Below are 26,668 nucleotides of genomic sequence, written 5' to 3'. Positions count from 1 at the left end.
TACCCTCGTATGGGAACGCGGCGACGGATGTACCTACATATATAATAACAATAATAATAATGATAATATAAAATATTATTATGATAACAAACTATATGAATCAGAACTTAGCGACGTCATCCTAAATACTCCGAAAGTGCAAAGAGACTATAATAAATTATAATATGTGTTATTCAAGCATATATCACATAAGTATTTAAAATTTCGATTTTTCGAAACATTCACTTCTGCCGAACTATTTTTATGTCTGTGGAAATGTGTGTGGCAGACTGTGATGCATAAGTACACATAAAACCATTTAATGAGTATTTTGTAGCGACACTAATACTACTTTTTGAAAAATAGTTAGCGCTTTTTTTTTTTTTTGTGAATTACCTATTAATTAGAAAACTCTTTAGACACTTTTGATGATAGGTTAGTTTAGGTTAGGATAACTATACATATTTATAGATCGACATTTCAACGAGCAGTTTTTATGATATTTATAATATTGAAAATATTAGTAATTAAAATTAATAAATACTATAGATCAATACTACATAATATATAGTGTTATACTTTAAGTATAACCTATACTTATACTTATAAATATCTTATATTTTTGCAGAACTATTAAGAAACTACAATACCACATGTTAGAATTTTGATTAAAATACATAAACATTTAAAAAAGAAAATCATCTGCTTAACTATTTATAGTAAAAAAGGTTAATACTCTTCAGGAAAAAAGAAGTTTATATTGCTACAGAACATTTCTTAAATTATATAAAAATATAAATAATTTAAAATATGATCATTAAATAGGTATACTTAAAACTTCCAAAACTCTGAACTTAAAAAAATGCATTATTAAAGAAAAAAATGGAGTGATTGTACGCTCGCTATATTATTCTTTAAATATATTTAACTAAAAAAACTATACTATGTGTATTATGATTTTTAACATAAATTATGTATATTCTAGTTAAAAGTGGTTTTAGGAATAATCATAAAATCTAAAATTAATGTACTTAGCAGATTACAACAAATATTGTTATTTATAAGAAAATACTGACTTATAATAAATTATGTAATATAATTCAAAATTTAAAGCAAACAGAAAACCATGAATGTCTTCAAAATGAAATGCTAACTTGAAATAAATCTATTTCTTTGATCTTAAAATGTATAATCAACACAAATAATATTGTTCCAACATTAATTGGAATTAAAAGTAATTTAACAAAATTTAATATTTATTAACATTTAATTAATATCATATTGTTAAGCTTTGATAAATATAAAAACGTATAAGTCTAATTTAAAATCATCTGAAAAAAAATATATATAGGCAACTTGATTAAACATACAAATATATAATTTATATTTATATATAAGGTACAAAGAGAGACAGTTAATAGCACTAAACACAAATACTAAGTGATTTTTTTTTTATCTGTTTAATTACGTTGTGAAACAAAATGAGTTTTATCCGTCTCCCCTCGTCAAATAAACTTACTTTTATCTTAAAAAATACACCAATTATCTTAATAACCAAATTTACTGACCAAATACTGTGAACTTAATTTTCTCTTAACTAATAAATAGTCTTCTAAATAATTAATTAAAACTAACTTTATAGGAACAAAATAATATAATCAATTGCATACTATTATCTTTAATAATAGTCTATGTATCTTTTACTATATTATTATGAAAGAACGTAGGAGTCAGTTAAAATGATAATATAACTAAATATATATTTTTAAATAAAACACACAATCACTTTTAAATATATTTATTATTTGTTTTTTAGTACAAATAGAATGTACATAAAGTATAAACAATATAGTAATATGTAAACGTGATAATATTTAACTATAAATAACAATGTAACTGTTACGTATAAGATAATGACTAAGACAATTTGACAGAAAACGCATCTTTAATTTTATAGACTTTTATTTTTCATATGACACTATCCGTAATCTTGTTATCGATATAATTAATTACCACTTCAAGTGTGTTTCTAATATATTACTGTTTCAATTGGAGAGCTAACACTTGTGGGCCATGGAGAATCACGACTTTACTCGTTTTGCCTTTTTGGCAGCACGATTCCAATTATATTTATCGAGAGGTCAACGAATATATTATGAAAAATCAACACGATTCTACTCGCAATTTAACGGGCGCTATAAAATATATACTAACCGTTTATGTAATATTATCTAAAAATAATTTACGATTTAAAAACTTGTAGACAACATTACATAATATTATTCGAGTATTGATATTTCCTTGGGCTGTTCAGAGATATTATCCAATGCCATTTTTAAATTTTTAAATTACCGTCGAGAATACAATAATAAAGACTAAAGTGCATACATCTATAATGATAATTGCCAAACGATTGTATTGATTGACAAAATATTATTATTACAATATGATCGCGGATTGTCAATAACCGATATGTGTTTTGATTAGTTTATGGATGCAAATCAATAATAAGAGTATGTGTGCATTTATTTATATTGGGTATATGCGGTAAATAGTTTGATCGTGGAACGAACTTTCAGGCACCCACGCGAAAACGCCCAGCGCGGAAATGTAAATGGATTATAGATATGGTGTAAATTATATGGTCGATGTTTGAGTTTGGCACAGTTTCCGGGAATCGAATGATTTCCGAGTCGGGCAACCGTCGAGTTTTAGGTGTTTACATGTATGATATATTGCAATAATATATAATAATATATGTATTGCGTATTCTGTACCGATGATATTAAAACACATATTATATACATATAATACGTGCGGTACGTGTTGAAAATGTGTTTTTCTAACACGTTCGCATACAAAATAATAATATATTATACGGTGTCGAAAGTGCGTGTGCTATCGCTGCAGCTGTGAGTCGGTGTGATATAATACACGGGCGCCAATGATTTTGGGTGGTGTTGTCGGACGGGCGAGAGGGACAACCCGGCGCGGCAATGACAAATATAAACGAAAAGCGACCCCGATGGACGTTATTATTTGTTTTTAACCGGAAAAATTACACGCGCGTCGCGAACGACCGTGTATATTACATATTATATACTATATATATATACGTGTAATTGTCGTACACCGCTACTGCTCTCGCGCGATGAACCGTAATACGCGTGTAAAGTCAGAGAGAGAGAGGAAAAAAAGCTATCCTGCGGCGGCCGTATAATATAATATACGAGCTGGAACGATGTGTATAGGACGCGTTCGCGGTGGTGTGGGAGGCGAAATGGCTGTTAATTAAATTGATTAAAAGGGCACACACCGCCTCGCGCGCGCATTTATTATATTATATTTATATACGAACGAGCGGCGGCTGTGTGATCGATGGCCAGAGCGAACGCCCGAGAATCGAGTACCTATATAGTACCGTGTATATATAATAGTATATGAGTGTATATGTTTCAGTGTATAGCTGGACGTGCGAGTAAATTGAACTCGGCCGCCGCCGCCGCCGCAGAGAGGGTGGAAATTTATCGCACGCCGATCGAATGAGAGAGGACGACGAATAAAAGGCCGACGGCCGCGTGTGCGTCGGGGGGAGGTGGGGGAGAATAAAGAAAAAAGTAGAAGTTAATTATTAACGATCGGAAAGCAAACTGGTACAAATTGTTGAACCGGAGCCAAACTGATTTATACGCACGGGGATCGCGAGTGAGAGACGCGGCGCGAAAGCGAATGAAGGAGAGACTACCAAGTCTGACGTGTGTGTGTGTGTGTGAGAGAGAGATTATGTGTGTACAAAACCACGCACACGCACACACACACACACGAGTATATCCACTACTACATAATCATAGTGTGTGTGTGTGTGTGATAAAGATAGAGCGAGCGTGAGAGGTGACAGTGTGAGGGGCAGACGGCGGCGCGTGGTATTGTCTTTTTTCGTATAATATGCGTATGTGTTCGTCTCTCCGCATTTACACCTATATAATATACAGAGCTCGGCCGAAGAGACGATTTATTTCGAAGAGATTCGCCGAAGATTACACGCGTTGCACCGACTATACGCGGCGACGACGACGTAAATCTCCGGCCGATCGATATTATATTCGGTATGCGTCGACGGCGTCGTCGTCGATGACAGCGCTTTCGCGAAGACGAGTATTATTCCTGCGCTGCGCTGCAGCCGAGTGCCAAATCGTTATTGCCGCAGGTGATCGGGCGCGATAAACGCAAACACCGTCGGCAACAGTCGTAGGAAATTTGTTGTTCGTTAAGTCCGGTCCGACCGACCGACCGACCGTCGCGCCGTCGTAAATTTATGCCGCACGAGTCTGCTCGTCGGAATCGTCGTTTTTACTTTTTTTTATCGCCCGAAATAATATAATAATATTGCAAACATACGAGTACCGCGAGACGACACGCTTGCACATAGAGCACATAAGAGCACACGAGCGTAAGTACACGATAATCGTCGTGTAAAAATGTACCTCGATCGTGATGTTAAAAATATTGCATATTATTTTACATATCGTATAATCTCACTAAAATGAAAACTTCTAATTGGTCCCTCGTGTTTAATTTGTTTAATATAAACATTGCGGATAATTTCTACGCCGTTTTGTTTTTTAATTGGATTACACGATGACCCATTTAATTTTTGTATAGGTAATAACTTTAAATGATAATATAATTAGGTTTGACATGAAGAGAGTTGATGGGAGAAACCACCCACTATAGCGACGACACTATTGTCTATGAGCAGTTAAAATTCAAATAAAACCGACAATACCTAACGGAATGAGACTGAATTATATTATAATGGCTACTACGACGACAATTATCATTTACGAGATTTAAACTGTATTTACGAGGTTATTTGTCGTAATGATTATAGAACAGTCTTGGTAGGATAGGTTAATCTCTGTTTTTCCGAAACGATAAAATTAAAAACACACTTTTCCTCTCAATATATTGTTACATTTTACAAATATAATATATTACGAAGGCATATTCGACAAAATTAAGCACTATATAGTTTATTTTATTGTACGTAGATATACTTTTGTGTACCGTTTATATGTCCTCGTAATTTTAACCGAATATGTCAGATAATGTATACATTTAATTGCGCATTCGCACGCAGTAAATTTACACAATTTTTAGCGCGTGCATCGAATCCCGAAACATGACTATATTATACGACTCAAGATATCGTACGCGATAAAAAATAAAAACACAATTTTTGCAACAGCCTTTGAGGGCCCACCACTACTTCGTCGTCGCTTTTGTCGAACGGACAAACTGCGCGCATATCATTATAATATACGTATATGCGTAGAGGTACCACGCATATACCTACAAGATTATATATTGTAATACTGCGACGTCTCCGTCGCCGTGAGAATCGTGATGAATGGCGCATACGCCGCACGTCACGATCAGACACGATGTCAAACGCCGTATAATATAGGCCTGTAATATATACGACCCTCGTAAGTTTGCGCACGTGTGTGTGCGCCAGAAGCGTTTTTAGCATTCCTACGCCCGCGGGGGGACCGGTAATAAAGTAATGCTTTTAACGGTGTGTATATACGTATAATATATGTGTGTGAGATGTGTTCGCGACGAGCGCGTGACGCGAATCCGTAAAGGGTCGCCATCGAGTAGGTGACACGCACCTCAGACCGATCTGGAGTATTGGTGCCCACTTTTCGAGGAGGGTCGAAAGTTTTTTACCGTTTCCCGGCCCCCCGAAAGTCGATCCAAAATGCATTTTTACCCTCCGATTATATCATCGTATCGCGAGCGTAGTGATGCTGCACGTCGTACGCCGACGACTTTTAAGAACTCGATCTCGATACACGGATAAGTCCTCGCCGCCGCCGCCGCATAAATACCGCGCCGTGACAACTTTCGTCGCCGATTATCCTTTTCACAGTATCCTCTCTTCCTTCTCGAGGAGCTCGCGCGGTCGCTCCCCCGTGAACACGTGCAGTGCATAATATGCGATGCATCGGGTTTTCGGAATTTTATTTCCTCGCACCGACGTGTGCTCACGCCGAATACGTCGTATACACATCGTACTGTATTATACACACCGCCGGGTGGACCGAACGTATGTTTTTTTACAGCACGCACACGGTGCACACAACGCTATAATACGACAACATACGTCCGTCACTCCCACGCTCTCTTTTACCAATCGAGAAGCACGTCCGAATTTGCATAGGATAACGAGGTGAATAATTATTATTGCTATTAATCCAGAACTGGCCCTGGGGTTGTTATACGTTTATTCAGTGTATTACAATATACACGCAGTATATAATTTAACCTGTATAATATGAGTATAATATATTTATATATATGCGGACACGGATACGGCAACGTTGACGTTTTGTTATAAAATTATATTGTTGTACGGCCGCGGCTGCAGTATACCATATTAACAATAACGCGCATGTGTGCTCCAGATTTCCGTTTAAACGACTACCGGCGACAGTCCGTTGTCGGACAGTTGTACGCCGACGATTGGACAACATTCGACCGGGTCACATATTAATAATTAATATATTATAACTGTTTAAGTCGCGCGACTTCGGTTTTTGGCCGGAAAAGTTATACTATACACTGGTGTAGGTATTTTATGTGTGTGAGTACAAACGTTGATACTACAACGTAAACCACTTCGGGAAATGCATTAATTACGGTTTAACGCATTTACCCGTTTTTGAATAATTGTAAAAATGGTAATTTCCATCGTATTTTACTTAATGGAACGACTGATTAGACAAACGCGTTCATTACATGCTTTATTTCTGTCCGAAAATTGTATGAATACATTCGTATAATATAATATATTATATAACAGTGAAACAACAAAGTGTATTTTTTTTTGTAATCGTTTCACGTCTAAATTATATTTACTTTAGTTAAAAATGATTGAATACGATTAAAATGTATTTATAAAATAACCACATAGAACATAGATAAAATAATATGTATTTTTTTAGATATATTATTATAGTATTATATTTCCATTTTTTAATCGATTTTTAGAAACCACTATGACAGTATCCACATGTACCTACATTGTAAACATAGACATGAAAATTACAAAGAAAAAAACTTTGCAGACGGAATAACCAACGAGTGGTGTCGTAACATGCATATTAATTTTAAAATAGTTTTAATATTTTCACCAAAGAAAACATTAATCTTATTATAATACAACAAAATAATAATAACAACAAAAAATTACGTGCGACAAAAGAACATTGGCCATTGTCGGTGAACAGACGAGGTAAAATTAGGTAGAGTTAGGTATTACGTACGTAAAGCGTTGTAAAGTATTTTAAAGAGTTCAGATAAAACAAAAAGTACTTCCTTTGATAAAGACGCTGAAATTCATTAATATGGTTTTTATGTTACCAGGAAATTGCAATGTTTTGAATCCGGCATTTTATTATATGCCTATTATAATAGCCCTTACATGAATAGAATATCGAAAATTATTTTTGAAAAAAATATATAATAAGCGTATACGATTGTTAAAAAAACATAGACCAGCAAAAGTTTACTCTATACGGTTCGATTCTAGCACCTAACCAATGTACACAAAGGCTATAGAGATGATATCACAATGTTTCAGATATTGTTGTAGAGCTATACATAAAATAATATAAATTAATTCATTATTTTTATATTACTTATGGTAATGATAATAATATTATTTCAGGTGAGAATTGGTGGTTATTATTGCTTAGAAACTATGAAAAGGTATTAAAGTCTTTATATTCAAGTTTCAAGGACGTAATTGACAATATGTCTAAAATATTTAATAACGATTGACGAAGTTCCAACGAGCATACATTTACAGACAATTTATAGTAACTAGAACTATCCAAGGTTTCAACATATTATACACTTGCAAGTCAAAATCTCCAAAAAAAAAAAAAAAAAATTGGGTAAAATTTGCGTAAGATATTATAATATATAAGTAGATATTACAGACGTTTTCACTCGTTTTTCTTAACGTTGATTTCTTCACATTTACAGCTTTAGTTACGGTTTGGAAATATTGAAGTCACTCACAGGACACCGCACTTGTTTTAATTACAATTGATATTAGGAGCGGTCCCTTGACCCTCCTAAGTAATCGAGCAAACAAGTCGTTTTAAAAATAACAGTTTTGCTAATTGGTGGATACCATAATTGGAATGCCCACAGTAACTATACTACCAGAAAAAATCAAAAACACATATACACACATACACATATAATGTATATTATAATATTAAAACGTATACGAAAAATACGCCAGAAACAGGTTCAACAAATCTGATAAAACACATATGAATAATATGTGGTTACACGGCAGACTATACGACGTTTTAGTATTATTATTATTGTTGTTATTATTATTATTATTATAATCATAAAACAGTGGGCAGAGTGCGACGCGGAATCTTTAGAACGTCACGTAGTAGGAACACAAATAATAATAATAATAATAATAATAAAAATAATAATATTATAATATACGTGTACGTGAAATACGTCTTCATTATAACCACGCGTGTTATCCTATTATATTACACTACAATATTGTATTATTAGTGCGTGGAACAGCCTGCAACAACAATGATATTATTCAGGACTTGTAACACGACTGTATATTATAATATATATTATCCTATGAAACGGGTTGTGCCGCGATAGATTCGTATTCGCGATAAAAAAAAAGTATATATATATATATACTTATAATTTAACTACTTATGTGTAAGTGTGTGTGTGTGTGTGTGTACACATTTTTGTACCCGTGACAACGGTGGTGGCGGCAGCGGACGACAGATAAAAAGTGGAAAAAACTCCCGCCGAATGGCAAAACGCGCATACCGAATAATATAGAGACGGTCTCTTCTACGATAGGCATGTGTGTCCAATAATGTGTAATAATATTATATACCTAGCTTTAAGAATGGTGTATACGTATTGCCCATAACGATATTGTTAAAAATAAAATGTAATTTTTGTCGCGTCTTAAACTATATTATTTATGTTAACCTTTAATTTTAAAGGTATTGATAAAAACCTATTATATCATTTTTCTTTACATTTCTTTTTAATGACTTAAAAATCGTTAAGGTTGAAAATTTAATAACAGATAATATGCAGTATCTATATATATCTATATCATCCCCTTTATTACCCTTAGTAATAAAAATTTTAATATAAATTTAATATCATGTTTTGTTACCTGTGATTTTTAAATTCATACGCCCAATCCATTATATCATAATTTTTTAACCTCATCTCTTTTTTTTAAACTAGTGAAAAAATTAACAATAACGCTCAAATGAGTCGTTTAGTTAGTCTGAAAAGACCATTGGCAGTACTTCATGAGTGGTTCAATCGTGTACCAATTCATTTACAAGGGTACCGACGTCACAATATTGGCAATTATACAGCTAATATAGAAGTAAGATGTAATTTTATTTTATGCTTTGTTAAATAATATACCTAATGAATAATAATTATTTTTAAAAAAAATGTAGATTAATGGTCAATTATATTCTGGAACTCATGTTTCCAAGACTCAAGCGAAACAGAAGGCATGTGAAAACTTCTTGCGCAGTACATTGGCAAACAAATTAAGTGAACGATCTGCAGGTAATTTAAAAGTGTTGAACTGTTTAATTTTTAATATTGTTCAAATAATATATAAATGTATGTATAATTATTGTCATACATTTAATTAGAAAATGCTGCAAGATAAAAATCTAAAGGACCCCTGAGGAGGATTTCCCTTGGGTATATTTTGCTTCATTAGCAATGCATAACTTAATAAATCAATGGGAACTACAGTATTAAGTTATAAGAGCTCATAAACAAATGTTTAGAATTTTTTTTTTTTCAAATTGTATACCATTTCAATATTCACAATATGTATATGTACAATCGTTCAGTCTATCTAATATAGACCTATATATTGATAAAATTGCAAACATTAATATAAGTAATAATTAATGAATTCGCGGGGTCAAACTCATAATAAAACATATCCTTACCGAATGTGACGCATTCCTCGAAGCAAGGAACCGCTATCAATTAAGCGTTGACATATATAATACACTAGGATCTGTGCTTCCATTACCAGGCATATTCGTTTTCTTCCAGGAGACAGGATTGAAGAACAAACTAATTTAATCTCGCATATCATTTAAGTATTTGTATAACTTTTTTATTATTATGTAATACCACTATATAAATTAAAAAAGTAAAAAAAATTAAAAAAAATGTTATTTCTCCCAATGGCCTTAATGCCGATGGTTATCTTTAATAAAAAAAAAAATTCATGTTTTAAATTTTATTGGGTTGTTTCAAATTATTATTATTTAAATACCATAACAATTTACTATACTTACCTACTCTCATAATAAGAAAATATTTATTTTTTACGTGTTACGGCGATTCGTGGACCTAACCTATTCAATGCCGTTGAAGCAAACGTCGCTTAACTGCTATCAGTCTTAAATCGATGGTTAAAGTTGATTGATAACATAAAATTTACAAGTTCTTATTATGAAACGTGCGGTAGAGTAACAATTCAATAAATATTATACGTACGTACCCTTCTAGCGTTATTGTACTGTGCTATAATTTCAGTGAAAGAATCGTTAATAGGTGGAGCTTGACCACCGATGACATAAAACGCATATACTCAACTGGGAAGTACCTAGCTCCTATTTACACCATTAAAGCGAATAGAACTACTATAGAGTTGGTAACTTAAGTACCTATCTATATATTACCTTCAATATTTTATACATATTATAATGATTAGATTCATAAGAGATAAATAATACCATTAATTTTAGAATATCTATTCTAAAGTAAAATGTTAATACTTACGCGTTATTTATCAATATAAACTGCTACACCTACAATAACTTATTATATTATATTATATAGCTATAGATATTTATCATTTTAGCTATTAGTTTGGACTGTTACGACCTAACGTTACAATAAAAAGGCTTTTATCAAAGCCAACACATTAATGTTGCACAAAAGACGATGCTATAAATGTTTGTTGTCCCCTTTGTAGCTGTACACAGTTAGGCTGGTTTGTTTACCGTAGATTTTCAACAATGATTCTAGGAAAAATGCATCGTCTGAATAATGCTAGTAATTCTCTTAAGAGCAGCCCAATCAACGATACGACTACAGGTGCTAATTATTATGGTATATATTATTATACTCGTTCGTTTTTCATTAAGAGTCAGTCATTAATTATCTTTCTTACGTTTAACCCATTGAACGGACTCACCGTACTGCCGAATTTACCAAGTCGTTGGCTAACCAGTGCCATAATATGTACGATGATTATCGAATTTGCGAACTTTCATTCCTACTGCAGATATTCCTTGACTTACGACCAGGTGGTAGTTGTCCTGTCATAGGATAACGTGTCCCTATCTGCATCTTTAACTTGTATTTAACTTGTATACAAGGCCGCACCTACTAGGACGACTAGATAAAGCTTAAAATATAGCAATGTTATTTTTCCAAATAATTTTTATTCCGGAAATAACGGTATAGCACAAAGTCAATCTTATCGTATTCTTAATAATTCTTAACCTGCATAGTATAGCTGCTGTGATATTATAATGTAGTGATATTATAGACGACGACGACAACGAGAGAGAGACTGCTGATCCTATGGTATAAATAATATACTATGATGACGGAAAAAAACGTCCGCTAGCTGCTGATTAATATTTGAATAGGACTTCGGCTCGTTTACCCGTGTAATATAAATTATATATAAGGTGCCTGTATGTATGTATATAATAGTATTCTACTTCTTGTCTGCGTTTATTAACCTGAAAGTCGGACAAAACGGTTATGTCGCTGCAGCTGCACCGTAGCTGGCCTTTTGCGAACGAAACAACACGATATGACTTGTAAGTATATTATACTATACCAATGGCCTGAGTCCATATATAGAAATGTGCGCGTGTTTTGTGTATAGGTATTATGTATATATATATATATGCAAACTACAACTTGTTCGAACGCGTTTCAAAAGAGTTTCTAAAACGCGATTGTATACTTTATAACATATTATTATTACTTAATAAATATTATAATTATGTTGTTTTTCAAGCTTTTGCAGCTTTAGAATATACGTATAACTCCATCGGTCACGATCTTCCGCCATCCTCAACCTTATCGCCATTATGTACTATTATACCTATCGTATAGTATTATATAATTGTTATTGTGTATCGACGGTCGTCAGCAAATCTTTTTATATACCATGCACGCGAACATTATATTTATTATTTAATGACAAAAAAAGGTCGTACGGCTTTCACGTAAAATAGATAGTGTCGTGTTAAACGTATACGTTTATGTATGTATGAGATTTGCGTGCGATTTCTTTTTTTTCTTCAAATATATCGTACCATAACGAAACTATTTATTTTTACGAATAGAACAGCTACCAAATTTCGTACGGGGTATACATAAGGCATATCTTATATTATGTATATATCCAACATTAAAATAACCTTAAACGAATACTAACACACCGACAAAACAATAGCATTATTATTTATTTTACGACGTGAAATAGAGGGAAAAATGTCGACTTCGGGACTGCATTATGTAGGAACAAAAGAACAATTTAGGTTCATAAAATAAATCTTTTGATGTTTTATTCGTTTTTCTTTTTTATATATGTCACAAATCGTGTTTGAGTGAAACCGTTCGTAATACTATGTGCTCAGGCTTTAGAGGTTATAAAAGGATAAACTTTTCAGATATCTGCTATAGAACAACGCAATTAACCAAACAGTAGAGATACTAAACCTTTTTACTAAATGTTATTTCGTTATCTTTTTAAGTTTAAGTTGACACGTATACAAGATACGAAATTATCCTGCTAGTTAATTACTCAAAAGCATTTATTCAGCTGTATAATATTGATCTACATAAACTAAAGTACAGTGCGTTAAACATGGACTATTTTATTGATAACGACTTTATTTTAAATCAATCACATTTACTGCTCTTTCATACTGATTAATGTCTAGTGAGTGCTATAATATGACGAATACATTTTGAATGGATAGAAGGTATATTCTATTTTATCAATACCTATGGCACATTATTATATCTATTCACCATTAATATATTATGAACATCCTTTATAATCTTTTGAAATTCAACGGGTCACGTAGAGCTTCCTCAACCACGTTCGAAATTTGAAATGAACCAAGAAAGATTTGGTAAGCTTCAAACTACAGGATACTCCGTAGCCCGTGTGGTGAAATTTAAAAACATTTAAACGGTTTTAAACTATTTATAGACTATATATATAGACATTTTTTATTTTTACTATGATACCTATGTTATAGTAAGTTATAAATTATTGTTGTAGTATTAAATATTAATAACTAAATGCAATTTTTTTTTAATTATATCAACCTACCATATTAAACCAATAATAAAATAAATTACATTAATATAGAAATATCAAAAAATATGCTATGAAATATACTTACAAGACTTAGTGATCGTCATTGCTCAGAATCGTTTTTGTATACACATACATATTACATAAGTTATCATTTAATTTTAATTTAAATCATCCATTGCAGTAAATTACTGGACGCCGATTGTACAGGAGAATGAAACCTACTTGACCACTTTTTTAATATTAATAGGATCAAAAGTTATTTTTTCTAGTTATTTAATATATTTGTCGATTTATTATTACTGTTATAAGTTATAACCCATTTATGAATGATAATAAAATTTGTAATATCATTAAAAAATTATGTAAGAAATATTAAAATAAATACAATAATATATATTATATATATATGTATATAATATATAGGTATTTATTGTCCACGCGATGTAATTTATTGTCCGTACAAAATACTTCCATATTAAATTTAATAGACTAATGCGAAAAATGTCTAAAATATTACAATTTATAAAATTATTAAAATTATAAATATAAAATAATTCAAATTACTCTAGTACTTAAAATTTACATATAGCCATATAGGTGCCTCGGTTCAGATTCAATTCAGTATCAAACAAAATGTTCAATTCAAGTTCGATTCAAGATCATATTTTTGAGCTCCATTGGCCTCTAATAATCACAATAAAAATGTGATGGATGAAAAATATGTTCTGATTCATATAACAAATAATTTTTGTGCTGTATATATTTTACTGTTCATAAATTAATTTCAAGTGCGACGATATACAGACGTCGTCACTGCGTTTATACACAAACGGTTTTATTTACCACTATTCATATATTTTCATAATATTAATAAAAAAAAAAAAGAAACACACAATATGTAATTTAGTTTTATACAAAATCTGTAAACATATATAAGGTCATTGTAATATATCATAATATAATATAAGAACTTAATTGGATTTTAAAACGAACCTACTTAGTCACCTTTAACGACCACTTCTTACAAATTCATGTTTTATAACCGTATATCGTATATGATGGTAATATATTATAAAAGTCTGGCGATACGACACTAAACGAAATGAAGGACCATTAACTGATCTGTTTTTACTTTTTATAAATCATTGTTTATGTTCCTTAAAATGATCCATTATTAATCTTTTCTTATCTGTATAATATTCAATATAGATTATTGTGTAAAAAATGTAAATCTAACTTCGTGTTTGATGATTATAACAGGGAAGTCTTATGTATTTACAATAACTATTTGTGAAACAAATTATTTTGTAAGTATTTTTAAACCATTAAGTCGGATTATGGTTAGATAAAATCGTTTTAAAATTTTAAAATTTAGATAAATCACGCTATTACACTGTATATATAGACCATAAGGTCGTTGATCGATTCAAAATGTCAAAAATATTAAAATTGTATATTAAATATACGATTACATATTTATTATGTATATAACATGGAATACTTTTAAGAGATACACGATTTTTAGTGTCAATATAACGTTATGCGGAACTGTACACTGTGTAGTGAAAATTGAAGAAAAATGGAGGGTCCGTCAAACGATTTGAACCGTCAAATAAACAAACAAGAAAAAGCGAGTATCAAAAACCGAGTGTGTTTGATGAGAAAAGTATATATAATGGAAAAGTTTCATTTTTGGAGTTAGGTACACAACATTCGAATGATAGACTACAAAAGACGCTGCACTGTCGGATGTATTATATTATATATTATTATCGCGAATTTTGTGTACACGAAGAATCACCATCGTCACCACCGGCATATAGTAGCGATGAAGGGGCACAAATTGTATGAGGGTCGTTGTCGATCGCGTGTCGAAACGATGAAAGTGTCGTTTTTTGCGCTGTAAGATTGTTACTATAGTGTACATACGTTAAAGTATGAAATAATATTTATAAACGTCTTATATGAGTGGTGTCAAAAAGCTATTTCCGAGAGTGTTCTAATACATGTTTGGATGTCTGGATTTGAATTTCACAGTTATCCTGAAAAACCGCGATAAGTTATTCGAAATTGTACGATACTTTATATCCATCGAAGTTTTGAATAATTTATTTTCTCATAGTTCAACCAATTTAAATTTAAAAATTTAAAACATTTTTTATATATTACTATAATCGTATAACTTTGTTATTATTTTTTTTTAATATATATATATATATATAATGTTTATATATTAAATAATTCATATAATATTATATAAAAATGTGTATTGCACTTACTAGAGGATAATCTTACAAGTATATTCTATACATCACCACAATACTTATAAGTTATAATACTGTACATGAATAATATGAAGACAGAACTGATTAAGTTGATTAACACTTATCAGCCTCTTCAAGAGCCAACTGTGGCATATTATATATTTATATAAACATCGAAGACAAGAACATCTTCCTAGCCAACTCAGTTCATATTCATTATGAAACGTTTTGTATATAGTTTCGATTCACGGATAAGTAATGCGTGCAACATACTATTCGGTGATGAAAACAAATACAAGTAATATTGTCATTTGACACATTATTCTCGTATTGATATTATAAATTGTTATTATTATCATCGCCATCGTATAAAACTACCACATGAATTTCCTATTCTGGTGGCACCAATAAAAATACATGTCGGCGACAAATTTCCGTACGAACGACGAACAAGACACAATAATGTGGTAATAATAACAGTGTCGACGATGGACCACCCTGCCAGCGGCGGTGGTCGACGTTCGCACGTGAACAAGGACGCGGAGACGTCTGTCGTGTGTCACTATATTATAATAATAATAATATAATGAGGTGCGTCAAAAACATAATTTCACCGTCGTCGTCGAGTGTTGAAAAATAGACGTTATTAAACATCGTATATTACTACGTAATATAGCGTGTGTAGTGAGTACACTGTACAGTTTAATGTTAATCGTACGACTTAATCGCGAAACCGAGAATTTATTATTGTTATGGAGAAATCATCTTTTGTTCCAAACAATGCATAGTATACTTAAATTTTGATACCATTACAACAATTTCCGGAGTACGTACGACATTTAAGTTCAACCTTATTGAAGCACTCAATTTTAAAATTTTCGATTTTTTACTTTTTTAGTTTTGGATTTTTGTTGGATTGAAAAAAATTATATTTTAAGGTGATACTTTTAAAAGCAAACAAGCAATGAACGAAACAAAGCGAATATCATCTACAAAAAATATTGAATAGGTACTTTGAAGAGTCTATGATTAATTAAGGTAGGTACAGGTACTATTGTGTTTATTCTCAAATAACTGCAGGGCTGTTAATGTTTTTTTAAAGAAACTAGTGTGCTTGTTATATAAGAGAAATACTACTTTTTAAACTAGGTATTTATAAATTAAGTATTAAACGTTGAACTACAATTTTTAATGGAGAATAAACATTTTTTCAAATGGTTTTTAATTGTCTTTTAAAGTATATGTGAGTTTTTTCTAAACGTAAGGCATATATTATATACATATATAATCGTTATTTTCTGTTTTAAACGCTAAGAACACTTTTTTAACGTATTTTAAATTAGTTTTCAGAGCGCATTTATAGTGTAAATTATAGCAGTGCAGAATCACGGCCTGTGGGTCTGCTATACTTAAATATATATGTGCCTTATAAACTAGGTAATCAACGGCAGTGTAAGTACCATTTATTTGGTAAATACGCCGTCCCGCAAGTATTACCTACCACTATTGACCAATATGGACTCTGACGGGGTATGTATATGTTTACATGTATAGGTATAATAGGTTGATAGTAGGAATTTATAAAGTTTCTATGTAAATGTATTGATTGTGATGAGTAGAATAAATAAATTAAAAAACTTAGTGTTGTGCCCATAGTTCACTTTCTTCATAATATTATACGAAAAATATCACACATAATAAAATAACAGGCCTCGTCGTAAAATACAAAACCGTAGTTTTACTTTTAAAACGAAACATCAAAACAAGATCGTTTTATTCGATTTACGAAAAAACGCATTTCTTCCCATAATTTAATGTTCTTTTGATTTAATTCTAGATTTCATAATATGCAATTATATATTGCATTGTACGCGGTGGTATAATGTTATTTTTATAGCACTGCGATAATGTCAACACAGTATATTTTGGGCCACGGATAATCTTTCGTTGGACACACTTCACGTATCTAAATCATCGCAACAACGATTTTTAATATACGCGGGCTCACTTAATATAAATCACTGTAACAAATTGTTCATGGTTAACAAATAACATAGCGCGAAACGTTATAAAAACATTAAAATCGTTTGAAAACCTAAGTCAGTACGCCACGGCCATTCCGTGCTCGTCCGTCGTTCGTGGTGTATAGAACTAGGTTGTGGCCGTGATCCACCTTACTATAATAGGTGCCTTTGTGTATATATATACATAATATATAGATAAATAGATGTATGTGTATGTGTGTGTGTGTGTGTGTGTATGTGATATAATAATATTTTCATTCACAGTTCTACCGCACAACATAAATCGTGTCAGAAGTTTCCGAAATTAATTTTCATTTAGAATATTATACGAGCGTTGAAAATGAAACATTTCTGACACTATTACATCGTGATATATATATCTTGTATTATGTATGAGAGTTATAATGACATAACACGTATTGGTGTATTATATTATATATTTAGTGTGAAAATCGTATTTGTTTTGTCCAGTTATAAAAAATATGATGTTCACAATATTCGCCTAGTAAATATCGTATGTATTGACTGTGTATATAACAAGCATTAAACGCGTACGACTAGGTGGGCGGCCCTAGATCTCATTAATTGAAACTGTCATGTATTTCGCAAACAGGTGTTCATAAACATTAGTCGCGAGTATATAATATAAGTACGATTTACGATATTTGCCAGATGTAAGTATATATATATATATATATATATTATACGATTGTTTTTAGTTGGCTTTAGGCCATCCTTGCCGTGCATACACACACCATCCCACAAACACGCGGACACACATACGCACATCTAATTATAATGAATAATACCAGGAGATATAACAATCGCTGGAAAATGGCGATTAAAAAACATCGTAAGTACCTACCTATATAATATACTACACAGCCGAGCGTGGATTGGTCGCAGCTATTCAAACGGGAATTAAATTAATTTGATCGCGATAGTGGGAAACGATTATTATTTGTCGGGGGTATTATCTTAAGAGAATTACCGTAGGCATACGCAGTATTTATTGTCTTGGCGTCATTTAAACGGTATTCCGGCAGACTAAAACAATAAATTTCCCGTGGAAGTATAATTCGCATTCCGCGCCTACTGTATATTTTTTAAATCAGGAATAGAGCGTTCGTTTAAAACGTATATTACCGATTACTGAGTGATTAAACCTCGGGCATGTTCGATCCAATTTAATTTTTTAATTTTTAATTTAATTTTTTTATCAAAATCCTAAATTAAACCTAATTTTGTTGTTTTTTTGGATATTCAAAAATCGTGTTTTCAAACACTTTTATTTCTCGTGTCATTTAATACCCAAAAGTTGATAAAAACTTATTTTTAATAAAAACCACTCTTTTAAAAGGTTATAATTACCTATTAATATTAATAACATTTTATAAAAAATATTGTTCTAATATTAATAAATAATATATTTAATATTACCTATACCTATTTTATGTTTAATGTAAATAGTTATCGTATATACTTGTTTTGAGTACCTACCTGCAAATAGTTTTAATAAATTAGAAACTACTCTGCATTCAAACTTTGATTTGGAAAAAAAATAGATACCGTTTGAAAAAAAAAGTATTTTAAATTCATAAAACTTGTATGCACTTAAAAATTGTTAAATTAAAATTTCAATAGATTCATTATTTAATAAAAAAATTAAAAATAGGGTCAAGCATGTTTGGTTAATCATCCTGTGTACGCAAGTAATTGGCTTATATTTTATTGCGATGCGTCAAAGTTTACATCAAACGTGAGGACGCGTGGAGATGGATGATGATGATGATGGTACCTAATAATATTATGACGAAATTATTAGCCTACGAGCACGTAGGTAGATATTATATTGTGTACATCGTGTAATGTTTGACTTAGAAAAAAAAATGTCCCATAAAAAAAAATATCACCTTGAGAACTAGTCACACGTCTCCTCGCAAATCTCGTAAAAATTCCACACGACCATTTTCGAGAAATCGTGTACAGAGAATTTTCCTCGTCAAGGACAAAACAAACAAAGAACGAGTTTACAACAGGTGCAGAATCAACAGTCTCATAATCTTTGATAAACGATCTCCGAAATGTGTATAAAAGGTAAAAAAAATAGTAATAATAATAATAAAAAACGTTAATCATGAGAAATTTCATCAATATCGTACTTTGTATAATCGCGAGAGATGATTACAGCGATGATAACACGACCGTAGGTATATCTATCACGGTGTCAGTAATATTTTGGAAGTTAATAATAATCGACAATTTGTTGGATGCGTCTTAACTTAAAAATCAGGGGCAATAAACTCCCTTCTGATCGTTATCTGGCGTAATTTTGGAAATATAAACACGCACGATTGGATAACGTTTATCGACTAGTTTGAATTTTTTTACGGCAAATTACTGCGGTGTTATAATTAAAACGTATATCAAATGTTACAGCGTTGCGTTTTTCAATTACTCAATACACTAAAATCTCTCAATGAGTCTATACAAGTGGAAATAATATATATAATAACATATTATAATATAGAGTAGGTACGGGTTTTAGTCGACCTTGTACAGCAGTGTGTAAAGTATCTTTAGATCTTCAGATCTTTCAATTTCTGACAGCGTTTATGCATAATATTTTAAATATAAGTAGACGCGGTTACGCAAAAAGAGAAAAATTGACTTGTTTGTCAACAGACCATTATTCTTACGTCTGACATCCATGTGCCAAATATATATCTTTTTACAAACGCGACGAGAGATTGAGTTTATCTGACGTAGGTATTCTCAGACAGTAATAAAACGTCTCACTTCAACAATACTGCGAAAAATAAATAAATAATAGTAACAGATTAAACATTTTAAATATATATATTGTGGCTATATTTAAATTCTTAAAATATTCTATCCAATTAAAAAAACAAAAATGTTTAGTTTTTGGTGACTTAACTCGCCGAATGATGTTAGGTATTTTAAATTATTATAGCTATTTGGAAACTTTTCAAATAATATATGTTGTAGTAGAGTACTCTTAAAATACAATTTCAGATTCAATAAAATATAATGATGATAAGTACAACTCATTAAATCGGATACGCTTACGGCAGTAGGTATGGAGAAAATGGTAATTAATATATATTTTTTTTTGTTTTTATTTAATTTTCTTAGAACAACGAACCACCGCCGCCACCGCCGTAACACATTATTGGATCTCTCGAGTTATGTCAAAGTGCTCTTAAAAACATATATTTAAAAACCCATTTGGACAGCTGCTGCCGTTGTCGGTAGATATAGACCGCCTACTTAATGTACTCGGACAGTAATAGGCCCGGCGGAACATGTATTTATACATACACGTACTTCCTATATGGGAATAGATCACTGATGGGGAGGATTATGGGCCATCGGCCAGTCGGTATACCCATCATATAAATACTGCACCTGTTTAAACCACCGTCGTCGCCGACTACTAATTCAAATACTTTAGTAGTAAAAAAAAAAAAAAAAAAAGAATAATAATAATAACAACAACCATACAAAATTAAATCGAAGCATATAGGTACACGTGCGCACGTACTACAATATTATAATATACTCGTATATTGTATACAGGATGATTCCCTAAGCACAATCGCCTTACACAAAATATATCCTTTAGTATTAGGTACATTTATATTCAAACTTGATTTTTGAAGTTTTTAAGTAATTAGAAATGTATTTAAGAACCATATTTTTAAATATTTAGATTTCTATACCATTATAGGAATAACGATGATCCTGGGCCATACAAACATACTTTTTTTGTTTCAAATATTTTATTTAATCACCAATATTTAAGATAATAATTGGCTAAACAAATTAATTTTTAAAAATTTAATTGATGTATCTAAATAAAATTCTAACAATTAATTTTTAAAATCTTAAAATATGTGCTTTAAGGATAAAATTGTTAATAACAATTATCATACAATATATTATTATGTAATACGATACTAGATTGGTATTTATAGTTATTGCTTATGCGTATTGTGCCCATAACAATTTCTTATAATTTATAAAATGTTTTTTGATTAATATAAATCACTCTAATTTTCAACTCGTGATCTTATTATTACTCTAAGTATAACACAAAGTTAAATATAATTCAAACATTTTTTGTTTAAATTGAAATACAAGAGAAGTTTTTTTCAAAAAAAAAAATCATCGTACGCTTTACAGTTCACAATGAAAATAGAGTAGTTCTCGTTTGAAAAAAGTAGTTTATATCGTCTCAGGAGTATACTTACAGTTCCAAAAATCAGAATTTGAATATATATCGATAATCGAGTGAAGAAAAAGGGTCGATATTGTCTGGTGTATCACTCTGTATATTATACACAGTAATGAATCTGCTTTTTGGTCGGGTCGTATATTTTATCTTCCAAAGCAGCGTTATCTTAAATGGAAACGTCTCGTTCGATTTAGTAGGTTGTTATTTTTCGTTTGAACACCTGTAACTCGGCGTATAGATACTTACCAATATATTATATATTATGAACATTATTGCGCACACCAATCACTTCGGTTTGTATAATTTGATAATATATATATGCGTATCTTTACTGCACTGTGTATTATATTATTATTGATATTCCCGACAACTTTTGAGCTCTTTCATATACTTGCAGGATTTATTATTGTTATTACATTATTATAATTATAATCGTGTCAGAGTTCGGCAACATATAGCAGCAGCAGCGGCAGCAGTCGAAAAATGGTTTTCGTTCGACTTTATACGTTCTCGTGTGCATTATATTATACATTAAAATAATATTGTGCAGCCAAACAGAAAAAATACTCGATGGCGAACCTGCAGGAGCCCACCCGGGGTTTCCGTTGGCCGTCGCCTAAATGAGATTTTGCACTCTGCTTATATTATGTACGCGCGCAACAGCGAATCGAAAACGTCTTCCTATAGTTATATTATTAATATTGTGATTATCACACACACACACACATAAACGTACAAATACTGCACAATGGCTGCCCGGCAAATTATACGTATTTATTGCGAAGCGTCGTTTTTCGTCTTAACGACGACGGGTTGTCTGAACGCTCAGATTAATCTCACTCGCATTGTTTTCATAGTCCACGGGATACGCGCGTACATAATAATAATATTATAATATTATACATAAGCTATACGTATATAATACACTGTAATATAGTTACTCGGCGTGGCGGCGGCGGCGGCGATCTACGGAGGCTTTAAACGATGTTTGTTTTAGACAAAATGTAAATTCGAACAGACGCGCAGGTGGTCAATTACGTTTTTTTTTTTTTTTTTTCCTAATCTCTCGCTAAATTATAGAGCCGTTTAAAAATTGTAAATATTTCGGCACATAATAATTATGTTAATGTAACTGTTGTTGCACACACACACACACACACACACACACATGATACCCATTCTGTTTTCGGTTTTCTGGTTTAAAAATACACATCATACGTCATTTGACCGTGTACACATTATAATAACTACACCAGAACCGAGTGTACACGGTCGTTGTAAATGCAAAACAGTAATTTCGTGTGCCAGGAAACACTGCGCGCACACACACACACCGCCAATAGGTTAGGTCATATTATATGGTTTCCGACGACGTACACCCAAAAGCCATCGTCCGCCGCCACCGCGGAAGAGTTTCGAACTCGCACAAGTATACATGTATATATATTATATTTTTACAGGTAGATAGGTAGGTACCTATAATACTCGCGTCTCCGCGTATATATTATTATTGCATTAAATACAAAGTATACGGTGACGTGTATCCGCGCACAGAATGCCATTTGGTCTAATTATACACGGGTCTCGCTCCGGTCGGCCAAATAATATATAATCATGTCCAAACGAGACCGGCTCGGAACTACGGTCGTTACCGCAAACGTTGGTCTCGAAATGAAAATTTAAATATTTTCTCATCGATATGATACTGTGATATTGTGTAGGTACACCCATAGGTACCAGTAAAATACCTGTATTAACTACATTATAACATAAAATATGATATACATAATAATCTGTGTATATTGCCATAAATAAGTACCTATTATACAATACGCAACGACTGATGTTACGCTACGCCATTTTCGGGGTTGTTTACGTTTGTCGTGATTTTAGGATACGATTTCGTAATTATTCACAACTGACAACAATAACAACAATTGTTAACCAACCGCAATAATTGTGACGTATACTAATCAATAATAGGTATATAGGTACAAGAAAGCAGTATTGTTTGATAATACAAAGAGTTTTATATCACAGAGCACTATTTTATACTGCAAAACTGATTCGTATGGATAAATTATAAATTAGTCGAAACACTCGATTCCACGGTCGCCGGTAGAGTCGAATTTTCTCGAAATAAATTGTTATAAATAATGTTGTAGAGAAAATTGGACACATCGTTATTTTCTTTGTGCGTCGCGATGGAGACGACGAGAAAAGCCCTTAAAAACTTCTCGTTAGGAATACACAGTTGGAAAACTATTCACCTTTGACTTTATGCGGGAGTGGTACTTACATTTTGTCATTACCGGTTTGGTCGTTAAAAAGAAAATTAAAAAAAATAAAGAAAATCTAATTCAAACTACTTACCTATATATATAAAAAATCCGATTATTATTTAATATTAATTAATTACTCGTCGACCGCAGCAGACAGAAATACATTCTGATATACCGAGACGAGCACAAATCATTATGTTACTTAATACATAAATCGCGTTTGTATAGTACATTATTAGTTATTACATAATATTATTATACCTAATACCGTCATCGTCTCGTGTAAGCAGTGGCAGTATATTGCGCGATCTACCGCGTGGTTTTATTTTCGCATCAGTCAGTGTCGCGCACACTTTACAGCGCTGTGATAGACCACCACTCGCTTTGTAATATTTTATTGTTATCATTTGTCTACAAAAATTTCGTTCCGTAAACTCACGATCGCCGCAAGCGTCAAATGTAATTGTCGTGGCATTAAAATAATTGCAAATACGCACACCGCTGCTACTGGGCTGCAAATCGTAGAGTACTTAACTATAATATTATAATGATATATGATAACTCGACGACCGACTACACGAATGTGTTCGTAAACCGCAAAACACATACTATAGGTATACTATAATATGTACACATATACCTATAACAGTTTTGGCTTCCCTCTCGGAGAGTATAGTGCTGTACGAACGCGTATCTCCTTCGCCGCCGTCGCGTCGCACGTTATCAGTAGACGACAAAAAGTTCGCTCGTCGTGCGCCCAGCACGCTATATTATAATAATAATAATAATTATAATATTACGATGACGATAATAATAATAACAATAATAATAATATATTATAATTTTAAGCTGGTTAATAATCATTATGCGAGCGTCGTGTACGTGGTGTGTACCCATATAGTGAGTATATATAACACGAGTATATCGTATATATACGGTATATACGGTGTATGCAAACGGGTGTCGCCGGAACAATAAAACACGCATAAGCCTTTTATCCGTCGATCGAATTCATATATTATATTATAGTAACGCATATTACTATTGCAGCCACGTTGTGCAGTGGCGGTGCAGCGGACGCAGCTGCATTATAATAATAATATATGATATTATGTGCATAATATAATAATATATTACTATTATTATACTACACGAATCGTCACGAGAGAGCTGAGGATACGATATGATGCGTATACACACAGGGCGGCGGCGGATATATAATCCAATTTGCGGTTTGCCTAATGATACGCGCGACGGTATCGGCGACCGCACGCTATACATTATAATATTAATTTGTGTCCCGAAAATCGAATACGTTTCACACTTGGCTCGCATAATATAAATAATGTACGAAGAGATACTATCGTGATAATAATAATAATAATACGATGTGCTGTGTATAATATTATACGTTATAATATACTATTAAATTGTATAATATAACTACGAACCATTTATTTAGTGTCTATTTTATAATATTATATACACAGTGTTTCTTTGGGGATGAGATCGCGATCCGGATAAACATAAAGTTAGGTGCTTAGCAAAACGATTCAAAAACAAATTTTCCATACCACATATGTGCTCAAAAGCGTTCGAATTGCTGAAAATGTGCTACAGAAAAGTATAAGGGCCAGTTCACGTTATCTGTTTGCAACCTGTTTTTGTATCGTTGCGTTTTAAACCTAAACTAAACCTAATTTAAAGTTCTTAACGAATTCTCAGTTCGTTTTTTTCGTTTATTATAAGCGTGCATGGGATAATGTGCCCACCGAAATTTAAAAACAATACGTATGAACCGAATATGATGTAGAAACCATTCGGTATGCAGTATGTTGCATTATTGTGGTCTTGCAGTCGACAGACTACAGAACGTTGCACAACAAACATATAATAGCATATGGTAATCCTATATAATATTCATATCAACGTGTTTCGTTTTGATCAGCTAACGGATCGGTTTTCACCGGTTATCGATGAGGAAGTTAGTCATTGCCATAGTTCTATCCGATTATACATTTCAATAACAATCGATGTATCTGCCAGCACTTGATAGAAGTCCTTATACATAAGCATGTGCTGAACCCTTTTTGTTTTTTCGGTGTACAACGGAACTAAGGTAATTTAATGACATAATTTTTCATATAATTTTTGCACGATGTTATACACTAAATATAATTGTGTTTCGATTAAAGTCGTTAAATACAAAATAATTTTGCTTTACCTTTGTTGTAATTCTAAAAAAGTTGATTTTGGACCACATTTCCGACACTATGTTGATATTCGCATAGCAAATGATAGAACCAGCTTGTATCCCGTATACGCACAATAAATGATACGCCATATGTCCTGGGAGGTAGTAATTCGGTCTA

The sequence above is a fragment of the Aphis gossypii genome, chromosome 1 (assembly GCF_020184175.1).
Source record: "Aphis gossypii isolate Hap1 chromosome 1, ASM2018417v2, whole genome shotgun sequence".
NCBI classification, from domain to species: Eukaryota; Metazoa; Arthropoda; class Insecta; order Hemiptera; family Aphididae; genus Aphis; species Aphis gossypii.
The sequence above is the reverse complement of the archived record's forward strand: the minus strand, read 5'-3'. Positions refer to the sequence as shown.